The sequence below is a fragment of the Neomonachus schauinslandi genome, chromosome 1, assembly GCF_002201575.2.
Source record: "Neomonachus schauinslandi chromosome 1, ASM220157v2, whole genome shotgun sequence".
Lineage (NCBI taxonomy): Eukaryota > Metazoa > Chordata > Mammalia > Carnivora > Phocidae > Neomonachus > Neomonachus schauinslandi.
Window position 1 is genome coordinate 163,094,393 of NC_058403.1, and position 22,450 is coordinate 163,116,842.

Here is a 22,450-nt window from a genome sequence, read left to right on the forward strand (position 1 = left end):
GAGTTTAGAAAGACAATTCACCCAGCAATGTACTGGCCAGGTTTTAGGGAAGCCCACCCAACAGGCCATGTAGAGGCAATTACAAAATGGAAAGTCTTTCACTCTAGAAGCTGGGTGTGGCAGGGTTGGGGGTGGGGAATGTTTTAGGAGAAGAGGGCAATAAGATCAGCCTAGACCCAAGATTGAGTGGAAGGCAGAAGGATGTCGGCAAGACATGCCTCCCATTGTGGAGGAGAAAGGGAGGGGCTGTTGGCCTAACAGCCCACTCATGGGGCCAACTTAGCTCAGGTGTGGGCCTGGAGGTGCAGGAGGCCAATAGGAGCAAAAGAAGCCACTCCAGGTACCTCAGACAGAGGGAACTTAATGCAGGGAGTTTCATGGTGATAGAAGAACTGAAGCCACTTAAAGGACAGAGAGGCAACCCAGGGATTAGCAACAGCAAAAAAGTTGCTGCCACTCCATGGGTATTTTTAATCAGCCCTTAAGAGTTTGGTGAGCATGAGTCTGTTCCAAGTGGACAAATGCATTTGGCCCTAGCTGGCAGGGTCAAGATTGCAGGCCTCAGAGCCGGGGCTAGATTTGGAATGGAGATCTGGCTATATCCTTGGCACGTCCTTCTCACCAGGGTTTGGGGGAAGTTTCCAGAGTGGCAGCCCTACAGAATCATATTCCCTGTGGGGCTTGTGTGTCATTTCCTGTACCTGCTGCTTACCCCTCTCTGTCCATTCCTGACTTTCCACCTGCCCCTGCCTTACCATATCTCCCCTGTCCAGGAGACAGAACTGATTAGCCTCCAGGTATATGAAGGACCACGGTGGTGAGAAGTGTGGGCTTGTTTGCTGTGGCTTCCATGCTTGGAACGGGGCTTCACAGGTGGAAGTCAAAGCATAAGCACACTAGTGGCAACTGGACTTAACATGGGGATCGTTTCATAATATATAGAGATATCAAATCACTATGACGTACACCTAAAATGAACAGGATGTAGTATGTCAAGTATATTTCAGTTAAAAAAAATAAGAATAGTGACCTCTATAGCCTACCTATCAATAAAATCTCTTCTGTCTTCTTTTTTTAAGAAGCATAAACAGACTTGGTTCTAAATTTGCCTCCACTACTTAGGAGTTGTGTGTCCATGAACAAGTTGCTTAGCCTCTCTGAGCTTCAGTTTCCTCGTTTGCAAAATGAGAATGCCAAGACTACCCTTGGAGAATTGTTTGCAGGGATTAAGTGAGATAATCATACCAAGGTGGCTGACACAGTGGCCTGGTTTTTCTCATTCATTGTTGTTATTAATGATCCTCTGGTTACAGGGAGGCAAATTTCAGTATAATGAAAAGATTTCCAAACAGTCTGAGCCAGCCAATGTAGAGAGGCTGCCTTCGTAGATGGTGAACTCCCTTTTACAAAAGGTGTGCAAGTGAAAGTCCGATAATCACTTATCAAGGTCCAGAAATCTCCTAGAGACAGAAGGAGTTTGGCCTGGATGCCCTGTGAGGTCCCTGCCACCCCTGTATTTCCTGCATCCTTGTCAGGACAACCTGGGGGGCCTCCCAGGCCCAAGGAGGCTTTAATTCTCAGACTTTGCATGGTCAACCCCAAACCAGCAATGCTTGGGCATCTCGCCTATGAGAGTAGAAGGGGGGAAGCCGCATAAGATGGCCACCCAAACAATGAGGGTCAGAGTAGCTCCATGGGGGCGTGATTGGATTACTGGTTTATCAGGATGTAGTGTGGAAGAGTGGTTTGGACTCCAGATCCCGGGGTCAGGCAAAACTGACCCTTAGCCCTGATGTAGCCATCCCTAAGCATTTGGCATTGCAAAAATTACTTAACCTCTCCGGATTCAGTGTCTCCATCTGTAAAGTGGTGGATGACTATCTCTTCCTCATGGGTTGATGTGAGATTTGGATGAAATAGTTCTTGGCTTCATGTTGAGCCATAGCCAACACTCAATATAAGGTGCGTGTATCATTACTACTCTAACAATCAAAAGAAAAGAAAGTATTTGCACCAGCCTTTTGTACAGTGCAACAACAAAGAAGAGGAACAAACTAGAAAATCAGAAAATAATGGTAGGAAGATAAGATGGGAGCATTGGAAGGTTAGTTCACAGCACGTACGCCTCATATTTGGTTTTGGGTTTACCAGAAGCCAAAGCAGAGGGAAACCAGGTTTATTATGCATACATATGTAATTGCAGCCATACCTAATGCAAAAAAAAAAGCATATTCATTATAGAATTATGGATGGGTATTCCATAATTTATTTAATTAATCTGTGATGATGGGTATTTGGTTTTTTCCAATTTTTCTCTGTCAGAAATTGTTACAATGAATATCCTAGTACCCACATGTTTGACTGATTCTTGAGTATTTATCTCACACTGGTACCAATTCAATGACCACGCTGAACCACAGACCTTCCTACTCTTCCTGAAAGGAGAAGACAGATTAGATGGGACTGGTGTTCCTGAGAAGAGATTAGGGACTGGAGATTGAGAAGGGCTGGTGGCAGGAGAGGGCAAGAGGTGACCCAGGGAATCAGATATCCAGCCATTGTTGCCTGCCAGGTCTTCCCTCCTTCCCCAAGACCAAGCAGGAGAGGTTCTATGGACTGGAAAGGAAAATGGGGCAGCACCCCTACCGCAGTGGGGGAAGCTCATCATGAGATCATATGAGGTAGGAGACGGAGAACAGCATCTCACTCTGCCACCCACGCTCCAGCTCATGCCTAACCCCTCAGCCATGCCAAACTACTCACCATCCCCGTCATACCACCATGCCTCCGCTCCTGCTGTCCCTCCAGCCCGGAACACCCTCTCATGGGTGCTGGTCCCTGGTAGACATCCCAAGATGTGGCTCAAATGATCTTTCTTCCATAAAGACTTCTGTCCCCAGCACTCAAGCACTCAAGAGTATTATAGTACCTCCCAGGATGTAGTGTTAGGACTGTTTATGTCTTGGTGAACCTCACCCACCCACCCCCCCCAGATTCTGAGTTCCCTAAGTGTGGGGATGTCTTTTGTTTAGCCTCTCATGAAAACATGTTCTAGAAATGAACAAGGGTGCAGCTTTTATGTGAGATGCTCCTGGAGAGGCAGGATGGCTTGACAGTTAAATGCAGCAATTTTACAGTCAGAAAGGGCTCATATTGCGACTCAGCCACTCACTGTCTGTGTGACCTCAGGCAGGTTACTTCACCTCTCCGAGCCTCAGCTTCTTCATCTGTAAAAATGGGGTTAGTGATACTACCAGCTGACATGTTCTGATCATGTGCCAGACACTACAGATATTTGCTTATATAAATGTCAGGAGGCTCCTGGTGAGTTAACCACTATGATGCCATACAACACTTAGCATGTAGGACATGAAAAGCAGTCACTGCCATGCCCCACTCTGGCCAGGCTCTGTAGACCCGCTGACTTCTCCCTGTCACTCGTTCACCCTATCAACTGAGCACCGACTGTATGCTGGGCACAGCCTTAGGCTCTGAGATTATAGCTGTACACAGGACAAATGCTCTCTGCTCCCAGGAGCTCTCAGCCTAGTGAGGGAGACAAGGATCAAACAAATCATCACACCGATAACTGCACAATTTCCACATCAGGTAAGCACTATGGGAGATGTGTATAGAATGCTATGTGAGCACAGTGGGACCTGGATGATCAGACAGATTCGTAAGGAAGTGGGACGCCTGGGTGGCTCAGTTGGTTAAGCGTCTGCCTTTGGCTCAAGTTATGATGTCAGGGTCCTGGGATCGAGTCCCGCATCGGGCTCCCTGCTTGGTGGGGAGCCTGCGTCTTCCTCTGCCTGCCGCTCTCCTGGCTTGTGCTCGCTCTCCCTCTCTCTCTCTCTCTCTCTCTCTCACTCTCTCTCTGGCAAATAAATAAATAAAATCTTTAAAAAGAAAAAAAAAAAAGATTTGTCAGGAGGAAAGCAGGGTGCAATTGGTCCAGGCAGAGGGGGCAGTATGTGCAAAGGCCCTGAGGTGGCAGTCGTTCTTGTGCACTGGGGACACTGAAGGAAGGCCAGTGTGGTTGGAGCCTTGAGACCAGGAAATGGTGCTATGAGGAGGGAGGGTAGGGCCCTGCAGGACCTGTGTGAAGTTTGAACTTGACCCTAACTGCAGGAAAGCCAGGGAAAGATTGAAGCTTCCTGTGAAAGAATCCAGCTTCTAGAAGACCCTTCTATTTCAGAGTGGACTATAGGGGGCAAGAGTGGAAGCTAGGAGACCAGGTGGAAGGTACTGCATTTGTCCAGACACACAGTGCTGGGGGACTGATGAGGTTGGTGACCGTGTACGGGAGGTGGCATAGCGGTAAGAGAGAGGGAATCTGCAAGATTGGGCAGTGGGCCAAGTGGGAGCAGGTAAGGGTTGGCAGGCAGCAGTTGACTGGCTAGGGAAGCCATATCCTGAGACGGGGAAGACTGGAGGAGGAGCAGGCTGGAGAGAAGGACGGGCCTCGGTTGGGGCCATGGGAGGTTGGCGGTGCTTTCCAGCTGGGAAAGCCTGGCACTTGGAAGGGCTGGCCATGGGGAAGTTCCTTTGGTTTTCCAAATGCCTCAGAGAGCCTAGGTGAGACACCACAGGTAGCCATCCCCTCTCTTGAACTCCTGCTACACCACATCCCTGAGGAGAGCAGATCCTGGCTCTCCCAGCCACTGCCAGAAGCTTTGAGGGTTCCCACCACAGAGCGCCCACTCCTGAGGCCCCCATTTGGGTCTGCCCGCGACACCTTGTTAATAAGGGCGTCCACCGCACAGTGGTTTTCCCTGGTTTCTTCGGAAGCCCAGCTGCTGCCTTTGAGTTGCTCCCATCTCATTATCCCCGGAGTTTCTACTTCCTTTTGTGAAAATTTAATTGCCTGGTAGATTTGAAAGGGCCTAGACCAGCTGTTCAGGTGTGGGAAGTCCAGAGCTAAAATGCACCCTGATCAAAGGCTTGGAGACGCCAGGCTGTTCTTACCAGCAGCCCCTCAAAATCGGAGCAACTTGACTCCTCCCACAATGGAAACCAAATCTCTCAGCGCGGACACTTGAAAGGAAGAGTGTTAAGCGATTCCCAGCATTTGAACTGCCTGCTGCATCTCTAAATCATTTTGCTTTGGAAATGGAATACCCAGGACTCGTCCTCTGAGCCCCCCATGGGGGAATCCGTGGGGAGATGTCATTTGCGGGCCTGGTGCTTCCTTGAAGGTTCTTCCAGATCAAGCCCAGGCTGGATCTTGAGAAGCCCGTGAGTTCTGCAGAATCTCTGCAAGCTCCCACCCTGCCCCACCCCACCCCCCACCAGATCTTCTTGGAGAGCAGGATTGGAAGTCTGAGGACCTAGGTGCAAGCCCCAGCATCCCAGGCTGGGCGACCTTGATGGTGTCTGTCTGCACCCTGGAGGTGCTCATCTGTAAAATGGGCTGGTAACTTTGCCATCTACCTCACTAGGATTTTGAGAGGCCTCAATAAGATGCAGTGTGGGGAGGTGTTTGTAAACAAAAGCATCATACCCGTCAATGGTTACTGTTGTTTGACATGACTCTTCCCAGGGAAACTGGCATTTCCCAAAAAAATGAGCAACCTGGAGAAGCAGGCAGTGTTTCTTAGGGAAGAAAAGCATTTCTAAAATGTTGGAAAACAAATTAGTGCTTGAAGGGCAGGGATAACAGGTGTGAAGTTACCTTGAGAGCCACACAACATAAAAATAGCAGAGTAGGTGACAGGAGCAGGTGGCCTCACTCCTGGAGGCTGCAGGGCTTCCTTCTGTTACTGTCCTCTCTCGTTCTTTCCTCTCCTCCCCCTTCTGTTCTGCTGTCTCCTCTCACCCATCTTTTTTTTTTTTTTTTTGATTTACCATTTTAACCATTTTTAAGAGTACACTTCAGTAGTGCTAAGTATATTTACATTGTTGTGCAACAGATCTCCAGAAACTTTCTCATCCTGCAAAATGGAAAGTCTATACCCATGAAACAGTAATTCTCTCTCCCTGCTCCCCTCATCCACCTTTTTCTTTTTTTTTTTTTTCTGAATTCCATTCTCCCTTTTTTGTTCTAAGAAAGTTATGAGCTATATAAGTCAAGAGCCTTTCTGTTGGAAGTGACTCAGACTGGCTTAAGCCCCAAAAGGAATTTATTGGCTTGAATAACTGAAAAGTCCTAGGGTATCAGGCTTCAGGTACAGCTGGATCCAGGGGCTAGAACAGTATCATCAGAACTTATTCTCCTCTCTCCATCTTTCAGTTCTGCCTCTTCCTGTGCTGGTTTTCTCCTCTGGCATCCTTTCCTTGGTGGTAAAGGTGGACCCCCAGCAGCTTCAGGCTTCCATCGTACCAGCTCAGCCAGCCAGCAGAAAGAGAGCACTCTTTTCCCTATAGCCTTAGCAAAAGTCTTGAGGCTGACTCTTAGCAGTATAAAGGTCACATGCATATCCATGGGCCAGTCACTACATGGGGACTGCAAAGCCCCAGTTTGGGTCAGCCCCATCAAACCCCCCAAGTCTGAGAGTCAGGAATGAGCAGTTCCCCAAAGGCAATGCAGACTGCTCTGACTCAGAGGAGGCACAGAGAACAGCGGAGGCCCCCCAGGCATCCCTGTGCCAGGCAGCACACTATATTCTGCTGGCTAGCTTAGTAGGACCCTGTCCCTCCAACTTCTGCATAGGAGTGAAATGTCCTCATGTTACTCCCTCACCACGTTGCCTCCTTAGTACCATCTTCAGCCAGGATGCAGCCCAATAGCCACCCGGCTTTGGGGCATGCCTGGCCCAGCCGCTGGACCTTCGTGTCTCCACTCCTCCCCGACCACTCGATCCTGCCGCCACAAGGACCCACCGCCCAGTTCTTAGCAGGCTGACGTAGAAACAGCATAGGCCTCACACAGATCTGGGTTTGACCCCTTGCTCTGCCACTGAGGTAAATGATGGCAGGAGGAAGGGTAAGAACAGAATCATGGTATAGAATGTCGTCCTCTGGGACTGTGCCCATTCCAGCCACTTCTGATTGATCTCCCTGCCTGAACACAGCCCTTAATGACCGTGGCCTGTAGGGCCACCTCAGCGTCCAGTCTGTGTCTCCTCCCTCCCTGTGAGGCCAGCTCCAGTGCCCTGTACCCTGGGGATGCCGCCTCCCACCCTGCATCTCCCTGCAGCCTGGTCTCTTCTGGGCTCACTCTGCCACCCCCTCCGTCAGCTCTCCTACTAGTATGTTCTCCTGCCTCCTTTACTGCGCTGCTAAGGCATGACCACCCTGGGAATCCAGCCTCATCTGGCAGCTCAGAGACTGCAAAGATGGTGAGAGACTTGGGTGGAACCAGCAAAGCAGTTCGACTTTTCTGACACATTTTTATAAATCTTCAAAAGCTTGCACTTCCCGAGCATCTGCCTGCCCTCCAGCATCTTCATTTACCTCCTCTGCTGGTAACGTTGCTGGGCCCCTGGAACTGGGAACTGTGTTCCAGAGCCCACAACGTCCACCTCTGGGGCCTGTGCCCCATGCTCACCTGTGTGTCTCAGAACAGAGGCAGGCTGGGAGGCCACACATACTGTTCTAGGGAAGGAAGGAGGGAAGTCATCCCCGACACACATACACACCCCAGGGGCTGGGGCTGACTCGGGGTGGAGGGGCAGGAATTGGGGAGCGTGAGTACCATGCCTAGCCTGACAATTCCAGGAGAAAAAGTAGGAACTGAAATATCACACAGTCCTGGGATCAAGTCTTGACTTAGCCACCCACCCACTGTGTGACCACGGGCAAAGCGCTTCACCTCTCTGAGCCTTAATTGTGTGCTTCTGCAAAATGGAGACAAGCGCACCTGCTCTGGAAGGTCGCTGTGAGCATTCACTGACACAGGACGTGGAAGAGGCTTAGTGCATAGGAGTATCCTATTAATAAAATAAGGAGGAATAAATAAATAGACATATTTAAATATGTATAAATAACATAACAGCATTTCGGTTCTGCATATGTTTTGGGACACACGCTGCACAGTGACCTCCTTGCTATTTCTCAGACACATGGGGCACCCTCCCCTCTTGAGGGATTTGCCCTGTCTGTCCCCTCCCCAGGATTGCTCTTCCACATACATGCGCCTAGCTCACTCCATTTCCTCCCTCCCGTGGGGCTTGAAATTTCCCTGGCCCCCTTGTCCAGAATAGAGTCTCTCACGTCACTCTCTGCTCCTTGCTCTGCCTGTCTGTGCTTTATCACAGCCATTCCCTCCTAAACATCCTATTTTTATTTGTGTAGATGGTTCAACATCCATCTCCCCGGCCACTAGAAAGTCAGCTCATGGGGGCACAGCCTTTGTTCCCCTCTGTTCTCTCAGTGCTAGAGGAAAACCTAGCATGTAGTAGGTGCTCGGTAAAGATCTGAGGCCTGTCAGAGAGATGAGTCAGATGCACCCCTGCCCTGGGGAACTTTGTTTTGCCGTCTGACAAAACAACAATCATTTTAATGAAAGTAACTGCCATTTGCTCCATGCCCACCCTGTGCCATCACAGCCCTAAGCCCTTCCCACACCCCATCTCACGTGCTTCTCCCAACGACCCCATAATGGAGGTGCTGTCGTTATTCCCACTGAACAGAGGAGATGAAGAGAAGAGAAGAGGTGTAACTGGCCCAGAATCATGCAGGCTGGGCCACGACTGGAGCCCAGGTGTGTCTGCTGCCATGGCTTGGGCCCTAAACATGAAAACCAGGGTACCACAGGGAAGCCTAGTGCGAAGAGCAGAATGTGAGCTTGCACACTGGGGGCAGGGAGACTGCCTGGAGGAGGGGGCCCTTGAGTGGGACCTTGATGGACATGTAGGAGCCTTCTGGGTAAAGGGAGGGAGAGAAGCATTCAGGCATGGAGCCCGTGGTCCACTCCAAAAGCATTCATCGAGTGCCTTCTGTGTGCCAGGCAAAGCTAAGACACTTCTGGGAACGAGGCTCTTGAATTCAGAAGGAAGCTGAGGCGTTAGAGCCTTGGGAGACCCAGGGCAGGGCGTGGGTCTGACTGAGAGACAGGGAGGAGTAGGCCTTGAGTACCTACTATGTGCCAGGCATGGTGCCACAGGCTTCTCCTTGTACATTATATTCCCGCCATTTGATGCGGAGGGTGTTGTGCCCATTTTCAAGGAAGGAAGCTGAGGCTCCAAAGCCATGGGCTGAGTTCCAGCTCCAGACCACCTTGTTTGGTGGTGGGACATAGAAGAATGCCCCCTGCCTGTCATAAATGGGCCACTGGCCTGCCTCTGGCCAAGAAAGACAGAGGGGCCCGGTTTGGGGCCCAGGACCCTGATCAGGCTGGTTGGTGGAAAATCAGCAGAGAACTAGCCCAGAAGATTCCACCCCTCGGCAGAGAGTCTCAGTGGTCGTGGGGAGGTCTGACCCACATTCAGATGTCTCTGTCACTGTCCCTTGCTTTGTGACCCTGAGCAAATCGCTTCATTTCTCTGGGCCTCTTGTTTCCTTAACTACCAGGAGCTAAACGATCCCCAGGGCCCCCCTTCTGGCTCAGACCTTTCAGATTTCTAACTCTGGGGCGCTTTTTTTTCCCTATTGCTGCAACAGCGAATTACCATAAAGCAAGTAGCTTAAAATTAACCAGCTGACAGTTCTCGAGGTCAGAAGTCGGTGTAGGTCGACTGGGCTAACATCAAGGCAGGCCTGCATTCCCCTCTGGAGGCTCTCATGGAGAACATGATTCCTTCTCTCTTCTAGCTTCTCAAGGCTGCCATATTCCTCGTGGGTCCTTTGTCCACATTCAAGCCGGCATTGGCTTTCTCACATCACGTCACTGGCATACTGACCCCTCTGCCTCCCTTCCCCACTTGTAAGGACCCTTGTGATGACATGGGGGCCCCCCAGATCATCCAGGATCTTCTCCCATCTCACGGTCCGTGGATGGCAACCTTCACCTTCCCCTTTCCATGTAACCTAACATTCACAGGCTCCACGGATGTCCGCGGGTGGCCATTGTTCTGCCCACCACCCTGGAAATATAAGATGTTTTAGGGAGGTTTGGGGCAAGCTGTTTCTTCTCCTTGGACCTCAGCTTCCTGTATTTTGAAATAGGGGTGATCATTATGACCCCCACACTGGACAGACAACTGCTTTGAAGACAAACCAGGATGTGTGTGTTCAAGTGGATTACAGAGGGTCAGGCACTGTACATGGGGTTAATGCTTTATTCCTGGGGTGTTTCTGTCGCTAGTAACTGTCAGCTGACAGCTCTCACTGGGTGCTCAGGCCTTCTTGTGCTTTGCTCTGAAAGGCTGCAGCCCCCCCCCCCCCCCCCCGATGCCCTATCCCGAGAAAACAAATGTGGGTCTGTCAACTGCTCCTGCGTTATAATCTTTGGCTTCTTTTCACAAAACTCCAGGGGCCCCTGGGATTTGGGAGTTGGGCAGTGTCACTCAAGGATGCCTATTGAGTACTGAACAATAGCCCCTCATGAGGTCATCCGGCCGCTTAGCAACTGCTCAGGCCCTTAGTAACCAGCCCAGAAGTGTTGATATTTACCCAACAGAAACTTTATATCGATAACGCCCAATTCCTTCCAGAGAGCTGCAGGCTCCACCCACTCAGAGCTGCTGTTCTGGCTCTTATAAAAGCAGGCCTGTGGGAAGCCAGGAGCCCTGGGCTCAGTCCATCCCAGCTCCATGCCTCTTTCTGGGACTCAGTTTCCCTCGCAATATGGAGGTCAGACTAGATGATTACCAAATAGGGTGACCCTATGCCCTGGTTGGCCCAGAACAGTCCTGGCTCTCCTGGCCATGATATTTAATATCATGACTATTAAAAGTGATCCTTTTCATTCTCAAAAGTGTCCCCACTTGGAAGATCAATTTTCTGATCTCCCTAAAGCCACTTCTAGCCCTCGATTCTACTTCGCTTCCACTCCACCCTCTTCCCCTATCCTGAATTAATCCTGCATAGTTCAGCCAAGATTTTCAAGGACTCTTTCTGTGCCAAGCTTGGAACTGGGGAAACTGAGACAAACCAGCCACGATCCCTGCCCTGGGGAGCTTCCAGTCCAGAGAAGAATGCCGTGTAAGCACCCGGCAGATCTAGGATTGAATCCAGAACCTTGTACTTCTCAGTCTCAATTTGGACTCTCCCCACGAAGCTATTTTCATAAATAATAATACTCCTTAGTATTCAGGTGGCATCTTGCAGCTTCTAAAGCATTTCCCTTCTGTTACCACACTTAACCCTGCCATCATGGGAATGGTGATTCTCATATCTCCCCATTGCACAGATGTGGAGCTAGAGGCCAGAAGGCATAGAGGGCGGCCGGCCAGATGCCCTTGGGAAGTAGCTCAGCCTCCGCCTCCCCACCTGTGAAACAGAGATGTTAGCTCCTGCTTCATAGAACCGTTGTGAAAAGTACATGAGACGACACATAGAAAGTTCTTTTTAAAAATAGCAGCTGCTGAGAATGAGCACCACTGCCCTGAGCTGTCCTGCCCCCAGCACATTTGTCTGCTTCTCATGTGCCCAAAACAACAGTTTGGAGGTCTCATGACACATTTTAGAGCACTGAAAACAGATATTGTTGGAATCCCTGCTCTGCCTCGGGCAGCTTACGACCTGCCTCCAGCCTCTGTTTCTTCATCTGTAAAATGGGCCTAAGAACAGGTAGTTCTGAGGATCGAATGAAGCACAGCACATGAAAGGTTTGATAGAAGGCCTAGCACATAGACAGCCTCAAAAATGAGAAGTTTGGCATTGCTTTTCCAACATTAAGTATTTGAAGAGTCCTAGAACCTGTTGGCGAGGGGCAGCACCCACAAGGTGGGGTTTGCCCCCCAACCCCAGAAGCCTATGCCAGGACATGATTTAGGCTTTCTGCCTCCAGCCACGTTGACAGTGAGGGGGTTCAGCTGATGAAAGCTGTTCCCACCACACACCACTCACCTTGCAGGAGGAGAAGGGGCCCCTTCTTCCCCTTTCTTTACAGAGCAGCTCCACGGGGCAAATCTGTCAGATTCCATGGTGATGCCTAAGTGGTTTCCCACCCACGCCCCTTGCCAGCGCCATGAGTCACTGCCCAGCACTGAGGTGGCGGCCGGTGGGAAGGGTGTTCCCTCTCCGGCTGCTAAAATGCCACAGTAAGATTGCTCCAGAAAGCCAAAATGAGGCCCTGTGATAAGCAAGCTACCCTCCTTATGCAACATTTGACATTGTTCAAAAGCAATGTTAATGTTTCTTTTGCCGAGGGCCCTGGAGAGCTGGCCCAGCCCAGACCTCCTGTCCTGCTTCCAGCAGCCCAGGCAGAGGCTAGCGTCCCCATTTTACAGGTGGGGAAACTAAGATGAGCCTGAGGCCACATGGCTAGGGCACTCCCAGCCCCGGCTCTCTGCACCAGCCCTCAAAATTCTGCCCCCCGCCCCTCCCACAAGCACACTGGCCATCCTAGCTAGCTTTTAGAACCAGAGACAGAGCAGAACAGGTAAATATGATACTTTTTTTTTTTTTTCAATGAAATGTAATTGTGGGCAATAATGTCCCATTGCTGGGCTGGAACGTTGAACCCTGATTTCTGACAAAAAGAAAGAAAAATCTATTTCTAAATATCAGTTCACTTAAAACAGAAGTGTCTTTATGGTGAAATATTTCTTCATACGAAACTTTGTATTGCCAGAGCTGGGCCCGTGGAGGATGCACGTGGAATCTGAGTATTCAAGAAGAAGATGTTGTATGAGGATTGTGTCTTCCAAGTAGCAGCGACAGTGATTCCAGATCCTCCTCCTAGCTATTGAAGTTGGCACTTTTGCCCCATCTACACTGTGCTGAAAACCCATTCCCCTCTGCCTTGCCTGGTCCTAAAACCCTACTACCTGCTTCCCTGTGGGCTGTGTCCTCCGTCTCCCCTACCAAATTCACTAATTTTGCTTCCATCAGGTACTCAACTAATTAGGAATGGAGCTCAGCTCCAGGAGGCTGTGTGTTGGGGAGAGGAGTAAAAGTATTTGCATAGTCATTCGGGCGATTTTGCATGTTAGCTGCCTTTGGCTTAGTCCTCTCAATGAAACACTTTGCTGTCTTACCCAGGCCAGAGGGAAATAGGCATAAAAGAAAGCATCCACATACATTCCCCCCTACCTTAGTCCTGTCTGAGCCTTAAACTTGCTTGGCCAAAGTCTAGAAAAGCCAGACTGCCCCTTTCAGCCAAAGGACCAGCAGGGTGAGCCATATCCTGCCAAAAGTCTGGCCTGATTGGGGGTTATGCTTTGCTCTGCATCAGGCCTTGGCCACTGGGCATAACAGCTTCCTTCTCTCCCACAGCAACTGTGAATGTTTCCCCTTCGTCTGCACCATGACCTCACCCAACATGGATTTCCTACTATTTAAAACTCTTCTGCAACTCATTTGTAGACTTTGGGGTGACATTGATCCTTGTCATTATCAGAAGAGTGTGCAATGTTGACCAGGCAGCCTGGGTTCCTGGAATAGGTAGTCTTAAGTCTTGACAGGGTTCCTATAAAATGAGTTTCAGTATATCAGAACTTGTGTTCTGGTTGACTTTCACTGGAACATTGAGAATGTGTCCTTCTGGAAGGGAGACGTTTTTAACCCCAAAAGATAAAAGATCTGTACCTCAGATTATACCAGGTCTTTAAAAAAATCACAGAGAAAAGTGTGCTTTCTGAAAACAAACAAAAAAGTCTGATCTAGAGAATTAGGATCCAGTGTATTTCTGTGTTAATAGAAAAAACACACAAAGGAAAAAATATATTATTATAGAGTTAATCTTGAGGTTACTGAAAAGAAAAACAATGGTCTACAGAGAGGTAAAATTCTCGAAGCACGACTTTTTCTTCAGTATTCTTATTCTTCAGTTAAGTGACTTGTCACATTACTGCTATTTGCTCAGCTTCTAGTTCTCAGAAAAAGTTAATATGTCTTATCTGCTTCCCTTGCTTCCCTGTGAAATAAATATTTGTGGCTTTCATATTGTTTTCCACTTTTCAGTTGCTCCTTCTACTGAGACTTCAGAGGCTCTGGGTTTTTGTTTTGTTTTGTTTTGTTTGTAGCTAGCCAGCCACAAAAGGCTCCCTTGGGCTGAGTTCCCAAGACCTATCTTGCAATAGAAGTCATTGTTATTATGGATTCCTTGCAGCTCTTAAGAGAATGTGATCGCATAGCGGGGTATTAGAAATCCCATGGGATTTGGAGTCTGACCAACCATTTACTTGCTGTGGGGCCTTGAGCAGGTGATATAACCTCTGTGAGCCATGTGGCTTACTCACCTCAAGTCCAGCATCACCAGGCAGGGTCAGGTGCCCCTTCTCATGCTCCTCTGCCTCTGTGCTTGTGCTGGCCTTTGTTCACCATACTGAGATAGACTGTCTCCTTGCCTATCTCCCCATCTCCCCTGGGCCCTGAGAGCTCCCTGGGAGCAGAGTCTTGTCATCTCTGTGTCCCAGTGCCCAACACAGAGCCCAGCAAGGAGCAGAGGGCATGAGATTTGGGAGGGTGGAAAGAAGGAAGGGAGGAAAAGAGGAAGGAAAATTAGGGAGAAATGCAAACTTTAAACTACTCTGCCACTCATTTATTTTAACCCCTGGCTGGCCTAAGTGATAAGACATGCTAAAATTGATAGTACTCCTGCCACATACCACTTCCCAGTTTTCCGGTCTGACATCACCGTCATCTTGTAACTAACACATAGTGAGCACTTATTTGTATGTGTGAGCCTGTTTACCCTTCCAGCAGCCTGGGTAATAGGCACCATTTGACATACAACAAAGCAGAGGTCAGGAGAGGTTGAATTACTCGCCTACATCACACAGCTGGCACATCGTTAAAGCCTGGATTTGAGCCCAGATCCCCAAGATTCCAGAGAGAGTGCATTTAACCAGTGTATCCTAAGCACCCAGTTCAGGGCTTGAGAAGTAGTGATTTCAATAAGAAGTCTTTGAATGAATGAGTGAATGAGTGAGTGTTAATGGTCCCCCATAGCCATTCTCTCATTAGACTCTGAATCTCACTTAGTTCTTTCTTCCTGGCATGTGTGATGATCAAACCATCAGAGGTTAAACAGTCCTGGGCTCAGATCTAGACTTTCTGTGTCACCCTGGGAAAGTTACTCCTCTCTGAGCATTGGCTTTCCTTCCATCAAAGTGGAAATAATATTAGCGCCTCTCATTTCAGACTAGGTTTTCCCAGAAGCAGACCATGAGACAATGATTCAAATACAAAAAACGTATTTGGGAGGCACAGGAAAGTTAGTAGGAGAGTGGAGAAGTGAGACAGGAAAGGGAAGGAGGTATTTTCAAGCAAGTTAATTGTCACTATGGACAAATGAATTTCAGTCACACTGGGGATTCTGAGAGCCAGCATGGAGCTCACAGCTCATGGTTTTCCTTGAGGAAAACCTTGTTTCCTTGTTTCCTCCAGGAACAAGGAAGTTGGGGTATTTATACACCAGCTTCCAACTCTCAACAGTCATTAGCGGAGGGCTGCTGGGGTTGGGGGAGTGGTGTTACTTCTCTAGAACTTGTGGATGTTCTGCTCATCAGAGGAGGCCCTCAGCCAAAGAGATACAGATGCTGTGGGGGAAATTGCAGCACAGTAGATAGATCTGGGGGTGATGGGCAGGGTAACAGCAGCATCTCTGCTCTCTTAGTGTCACTATGAGGATTAAGTGGGATTATGTAGGGCTTGGAGAACAGACCGTATTAAGTACTTTATGAGTGGCAGCCTCAAGAGGCTTTTCCCCAGCATCCTGTGTGTGATACAAAACAGATGCCTATGGGATCTGCTCCTTAAAACCTCTCCACCAATCTACAAGTGGTGGCATGGTCCTAATGAGTGCCAAGCACTCAGGTATAGCAGTGAGCTTAGCCACCAGGGTCCTGGCCATCCAACACTCATGGCCCCTCCTGCCTGACAGAAGATGAATGAGAAGCTACAGATGCACTTCCAGTAATGACCAGGGCAGTGCCTGGAGCAGTGAGGACCCTGCAAGCTGCCTCGTCAAACCCCTCATCCCAGGGTACACAGCTAAAGGGGGCAGTGCCAAGACTAGATGCCTCATCCAGTGCTCCTCCCAGCTGCCTCTGAAGTGAGTGTCACACATGTGGAAGGTGCTAAGCAAACCCTCGGCTGGGATGCCCAGTGACTATTCTTACAGCACAGGACACATATTCATCAAATGCCTAAACTGAAAAATTTCCTGGGTTGAGTGTCTCTCCCACCTTTGGTACAGGATGATTTTGCCTTAGAAGCTATGAGTGCAGCTTCCCTGGGGACTAAACTTCAGAAATTCCATGGACCAGATGCATGGGAATGTGGCTCTGTCCTCCCTGGCACAAGCCATCTATGTGGCCTTAGTGACTCTCTGATCCTGTTTCCTCCTCTGTAAAATGGGGACTGTGAGTGAAATAATGGACATGAGAGTGCTTTGGGAGGTGCCTTATAGGTAGGGGAGTATTGTTATCATTGTGTTGATGTTGTTGTCAGGAATGATGTGACCTTGGGCCAGCCAGTTCCTTTCTCTAAGAATCCCTCTCCTTCTCCCCATGGGCTGTTGTCAACCCCAAAGGACCAGGAATGTGGAGGCACCTCCATCTCTGAGACCTAGAGCCATAGGATGTAACCTTGTTGGGCCTAGAAAGAATCATATGTTCCAGCTCCTTTTAGTGAAAAAACTGAGGCCCAGGGAGAGGAGAAGACTTGCCCATGGCCACCCATCTCGGTGGCAGTCAGCTTTGGCCCAGGCATGCTGACTCAGAGCCCACAGCTCTCCCCCACTGCCTGCTGAAAACTGTGCCCACTGCAGCCCCTCTCCCCTTCCTATGCCTGTATGATCGACCAGCCCCCAGCCAGGGAAACCCAGGAGGTGCGGGGCCTCTCGCTGCTCAGTTCCCGGCTGTGGGAGCATTCCCTCACTGCAGTAAGTCAACATTTCTGCCACTGAATTGGTGTGGCAGATGGCATAGCAGAACTGAGCCTCGATTTATTTTTGACTCAAAGAGGACATCACACAAGTGCATAGCGCTTACTGATAGGGGCAGCGGGTCTGGAGCATGAGGCTGCAAAACCTACTGGCTTTGGGAGCCCCACAACCTAGGCTTGAATCCTGACTTAGGCACCTTTAGCTGTGTACCCTAGGATACATGGCCTTACCTCTGAGAGCTCGGTCTTCCCATTTATAAAATGGGGCAATGAGGTCAATAGGCTGTGCCTCATCAATCTGACAGGCAGGTGTCTTCATAGCAGGAGAAGATGCAGACGTGGTGGTCACACTTTGGGGCTGGTTTCTATCTCTGGACAGGGAAAGTAGGGGAAAGGAGGAGTCCCTGGTAGGTCCCAAGTCGGGGTCTGGAGAGGAGCCATCCAGAGGGCCGTCCCTCCATGCCACCATGTAGGGGCTAGTGACCTCAGCTCTGTGGAGAGGTCGGCGGCTAGGCCATGCAAAGCCCAGAGAACCGGCCACTTCCTCTGCTTCTAGTAGGTGGCCCTGGAAAGAGGGGCTAGGTGGGGTGGGCCCAGGGAAGGACGAGTTGGGCTGAGGTGGGCAAGGGGGCACACTGAGGGGTGACTTCAGTCAGGAGGCTGCAAGCTGGGAGGGACAGGTATGATGAGTGGTGTCTGAGGTCTTCTTTCCTTCCCCTCTTGCTTCCTGGTGGAGTCAGTCTGACTGGGGCTTATCAGACACTAAACTCCAGCCTCAGGGGGCAGTTGGATAATCATTCGAGGGGAGGGGGTGGTGAGGGTGCTGGGAGATGGGCAAGCTGGTCTTCCTGTATTAATGTGCCATGTGCTAGCATGTTTCCCTACTTATATGTTTACTATAGACAATGGTAAAATAGAGACTTTATATAGAACAAACAAAGACCTTAACCCCACCAATGTTGACATTTGGGGAACACTATCTTTTATTATTATAACTTTCAATAGTATATCTTTTTTCTATGCTATAAACATACATTCCTCATTGGGGTCATGAAAATTGAGATTCTATTTTATTTCAGCTCTCTACATTTTTCACTTGAGGTTATTAAGAAATTTTCCTAGGTCATTAAAAATTATTTGAAAACATGATCTTCTATCCTGTGACTGCTCAGCAATTTACTTAACGAATCCCCTACAACTGGGCATTTAGATTGTGTCCAAGTTACTGCTATGATTTAAAAAGAAAAACACTGTAATGAACATCTTTATGACTGAAATGTTGTTTGCATTTCTGGTTATTTCCATTAGAATAGGTTCCTAAGAAGCAAAATTACCAGATCAGAGACTGTACATTTTTTTCCTTTCTTATGTCTTTTAATATTATATTTGATACATGCAAAAGAAATTATGCAGCATATGTTAGCTTATGTTAATAATACAATGTATAGGGGCGCCTGGGTGGCCCAGTCGGTTAAGCGGCTGCCTTCAGCTCAGGTCATGATCCCGGGGTCCTGGGATCGAGCCGCACGTCCAACTCCCTGCTCGGCAGAGAGCCTGCTTCTCCCTCTCCCTCTGCCTGCCACTCTGCCTACTTGTGCCCTCTCTCTCTCTGTCAAATAAATAAATAAAATCTTTAAAAAATAATAATAATAATAATACAATGTATAGCATGGACCCACCACCCAACCCAAGAACTGGAATGTCACCAATAATTTGCCTATTCCTGTGTGAGTATCCCCATCCCAAGCCCCTGTCACCCCCAGAGGAAATGATCATCCTGTGTTTATCATTTCCTTGTGTTTTTTCTGTAGACTGTATTTTTTAGAGGAGTTTTAGGTTTACAGCAAAATTGAGCAGAAAGTACAGAGAATCCCCATATGCTTTTTCTTTTTAAACATTTTTATCTCGTATGTGTATGCTTACAACACTTATTGTTTAGTTTTGCTTTTGTTTTAGTTCTTTTAAATGGCATCACACAGTATGTAACCTTCTGAGACTTGCTTCTTTCTGGCAACATTATGTCTCTCAGACTCATCAATGTGCAGCTGGAGTTCATGCATTCTTATTGCTGTATAATATTCCCTGGCATGAAGAGATTACCATCTGTTGATTCATTCTCCTGCTGGTGGACATGTGGGTTGTTTCCCTGGTTCAGCTCTTGCAAACAATTTTGCTGGGAACATTCTTGGCCATGGTGCTATTCACCTAGAGAAGGAACACAGCGGAAAAACAGATTTGGGAGGGGGATGAAATCAAGAGTGGAGCATGCACAAGCTGGAGTTGAGGTGTCTGCAGGCCACCACTGATTTGATGTTGAAGGAGGACTGCAAAGAAAAACATCTCATGGGTTTGCCTGAGCTAGAATGTACCATTTTCTTGAGGTTAGTTGCCAAGGTCAATGATCTTGGGCTCATGAGCACAAGCAGGACCCTCTCCCATGTCTGCCTTCAAGGAGGCAGAAGCACCATTTGTGAAGAGAGAAGTTCTATGGGTGCCATTAAATCTGAGCATCCCTAAGTGCCAGACCTGTACCTCTGATGGTACCTAAGAGGATATTAGGTGGAATGAAATAACAGTCCATCACCTGTTAGGAAAATTCAATTCTCCTTCAGTCTTCCAGGCCACATCAAGATAAAAGATTCTGTCTAAAACTAGTGTATCTTTAATGATGACCTCGCCCCCCACCAACATTAGCTAAACTCTGAGCAGAGAGACTTTGGGCTCAGGGCCTTAGGGGGACAATTGGATCCACTAAACATAAGACTATCCTGTTGCATTTCTTTGCTCTGGTCAGTTTTTATTTGTGGTGAGTGGCAGTGGTTTTCCACTGATGGTAGAGACAAAAGTTTCCTTGTAGGGGCACCTGGGTGGCTCAGTCGGTTGGGCATCAGATGTTTGATTTCAGCTCAGGTCATGATCTCAGGGTCATGAGATCAAGCCCCACATCAGGCTCCATCCTGAGTGTGGAGGCTGCTTGGGATTCTCTCTCTTCCTCTCTCTCTGCCCCTCTCCACCCCCACATGCATACTCTCTCTCTCTTAAAAAAAAAAGTTTCCTTCTAAATAAATGTGTTTAAGTTTTAATCAAGCAAGTTACTAAGAAAAAAACAGTAAGATTAATTAAAGAACAGATAGGAACCATCTTGACCGTCACATTTGATTGACTCAGGTTTGGGAAATGCTGACCTCAGGACATTTACACTCTTAAAAATGATTGAAATCCCCAATGAGTTTTGCTTCTGTGAATATTGTCTTCCACATTTACCAAGTCAGAAGTGAAAACTGACATTCTGATACTTATTTATTAACTCATTTTAAAAGAACAATAATAAACTCATTATGGTAACATATACAACATATTTTATGAAAAATAACTATATTTTCCAAAACAAAAAAAAAATTAGTGAGAAGAGTGATGTTGTTTTATATTTTTGCAAATCTCTTTAATGACTTAATTGAAGACAGCTGGATTCTCATCTGCTTCTGCATTCAATCTGTTGCGATGTGATGTTACAGTTAATGTATATGAAGAAATTCTAGCCTCACAGAGATATGCTATCAGAAAAGAGTATTTTAATAGTCTTTTCAGACAATTGTAGATATTCTTCTTTGATACTACACCCAAACTTAACAAGTGATAGTATATTAGTTTGCCAGGGCCGCTATAACAAAATACCACAGACTGGGGGACTTAAACAACAGATATGTATTTTCTCACCGTTCTGGAGGCCAGGAGTCCAAGATCAAGGCATCAGCAGGTTGGGTATCTTCTGAGGACTCTCTCCTCGGACTCTTCTCCCTGTGTCCTCACATAGTCTTTCCTCCATGCACACACATCCCTGGTGTCTCTTTGTGTGTCCACATTTCCTCTGCTTATAAGAACACCTGTCATATTCTATTAGGGCCCATTCTCACGGCCTCATTTTAATTTAATCACCTCTTTAAAGCCCTATCTCCAAATACAGTCACATTCTGGGTACTGGGGACTAGGACTGCAACATATGAATTTTGAAGAGGACACAATTAGGCCATAACAGATAGCATCTTAAAAATTAGTTGCAATAGGGCGCCTGGGTGGCTCAGTTGGTTAAGCGACTGCCTTCGGCTCAGGTCATGATCCTGGAGTCCCAGGATCGAGTCCCACATCGGGCTCCCTGCTCAGCGGGGGGTCTGCTTCTCCCTCTGATCCTCTTCCCTCTCATGCTGTCTCTCATTCTCTCTCTCAAATAAATAAATAAAATCTTTTAAAAAAATTAGTTGCAATAAAGAATCTGAAGCCATGTTAGTGAACTTTTCCTCTTTCACATTGAAATCCATTTTTTTTCTCTTATACTGTGATGCATCTTTACCCATCCACGCTTTTGGAACATCATCATGCATTGGACATTTAGAAAATATTGTCTCATTGAGTTATGCAGATCTTTCAAATATTTGCACATTTTGTTACACAATATTTTTAAAAATCACATTTGCTATCACACCAATGACCTCATCAAAAATGTCTTAGGAAGTATTAGGAAGCTGTCAGGCTCATGATGGCAGACACAAGTTTTCCGAAATTCTAATTTACACTTTGAAAACTCAAACTTTATCATTGGCAACAAGTACCGTCAGTTGTTTTCCTTTAGGTGATAGGCTCACTTTGTTCATTTCTGAGAAAATGTCTGCCCAGTACTAAAGTCTGAATAACCAGCATTTGCCTGTCAGTTCTTCTTTTATGTAAAAGTGGCATTTCGTGAAAATGGAGGCTAATTCAGCTCACAACTCAAATGATCAAACAAGAGCTTTTCCTCTAACACCTCTCATGTTTCACTGTGCAGCAATGTATTCCCCTGAAGAGACCTAGAAGGACTAGGCCTGGTGACCCTGAAAGAGATGCCCAACTGTATCAGTGACTTTGGGGCTCTGCTCTAAGTTACCCACCACCACATCTACAGCTTTGAAAGGAAAAGTCCTCCTAGTCTCCTACCGGACAGGTAAACACTCACCTGAGTCCAGTAGTAAGCTAAAAGCCCACGAGAAATGACAAGCATGTCAGGAAATCTGATTTGATCTGCTTAGCAGTGTTAAGAAGGTAGAAGTGATTCTAAAAAAAACTCGACAAGGAACTGGGAAGCACTTGTTAAGAGGGTTTCAAGTGGGCTTCTGCCTCCAGGAAGATAGAATAGAGGTAGTTTTTCCTATTCCTCTCATTAAGTGCAACTAAAACCCCTGGACATTATATATCAAAGAAAATTAGAAAACTCTGAAAGGCAGAGAAAGGACAAATCCACTAGGGACCTGAGGACCCAAGAAACAACATGGTAGTGAGTTCCTGATGGTGGTGGTTTTGCCTTATGTATCCTGGAGTTGGAGTTGAAGAAGCCAGAGATGAGGAAATGCCAGTGGGGTTGGGGAACCCACTCTCTTTAGCTGAAGAAGGAAGGGGTCAGCCTAGCAAAACAGACACTTTTAGACAAAACTACTCTACTGCAGCCAAACACCATAGAAAACATTATGGCCTTACCCCCACCAGCAACAATCCTGTGGAGAAACTAGACTTCTACCTTCATCAGATTATAACGCACCCCAAA

General features: G+C 47.7%; 1 long non-coding RNA gene across 1 annotated transcript in view; it reads left to right on the forward strand.

The window, feature by feature from the left end:
* Positions 1–13,310, forward strand: part of LOC123325110 — a 75,469-nt gene extending 62,159 nt beyond the window's left edge. Inside the window, exon 3 of the long non-coding RNA XR_006540227.1 lies at positions 12,620–13,310. This is a non-coding gene — a long non-coding RNA (uncharacterized LOC123325110). The remainder of the gene's footprint in view (positions 1–12,619) is intronic.
* The last annotated feature ends 9,140 nt before the right edge of the window (positions 13,311–22,450 follow it).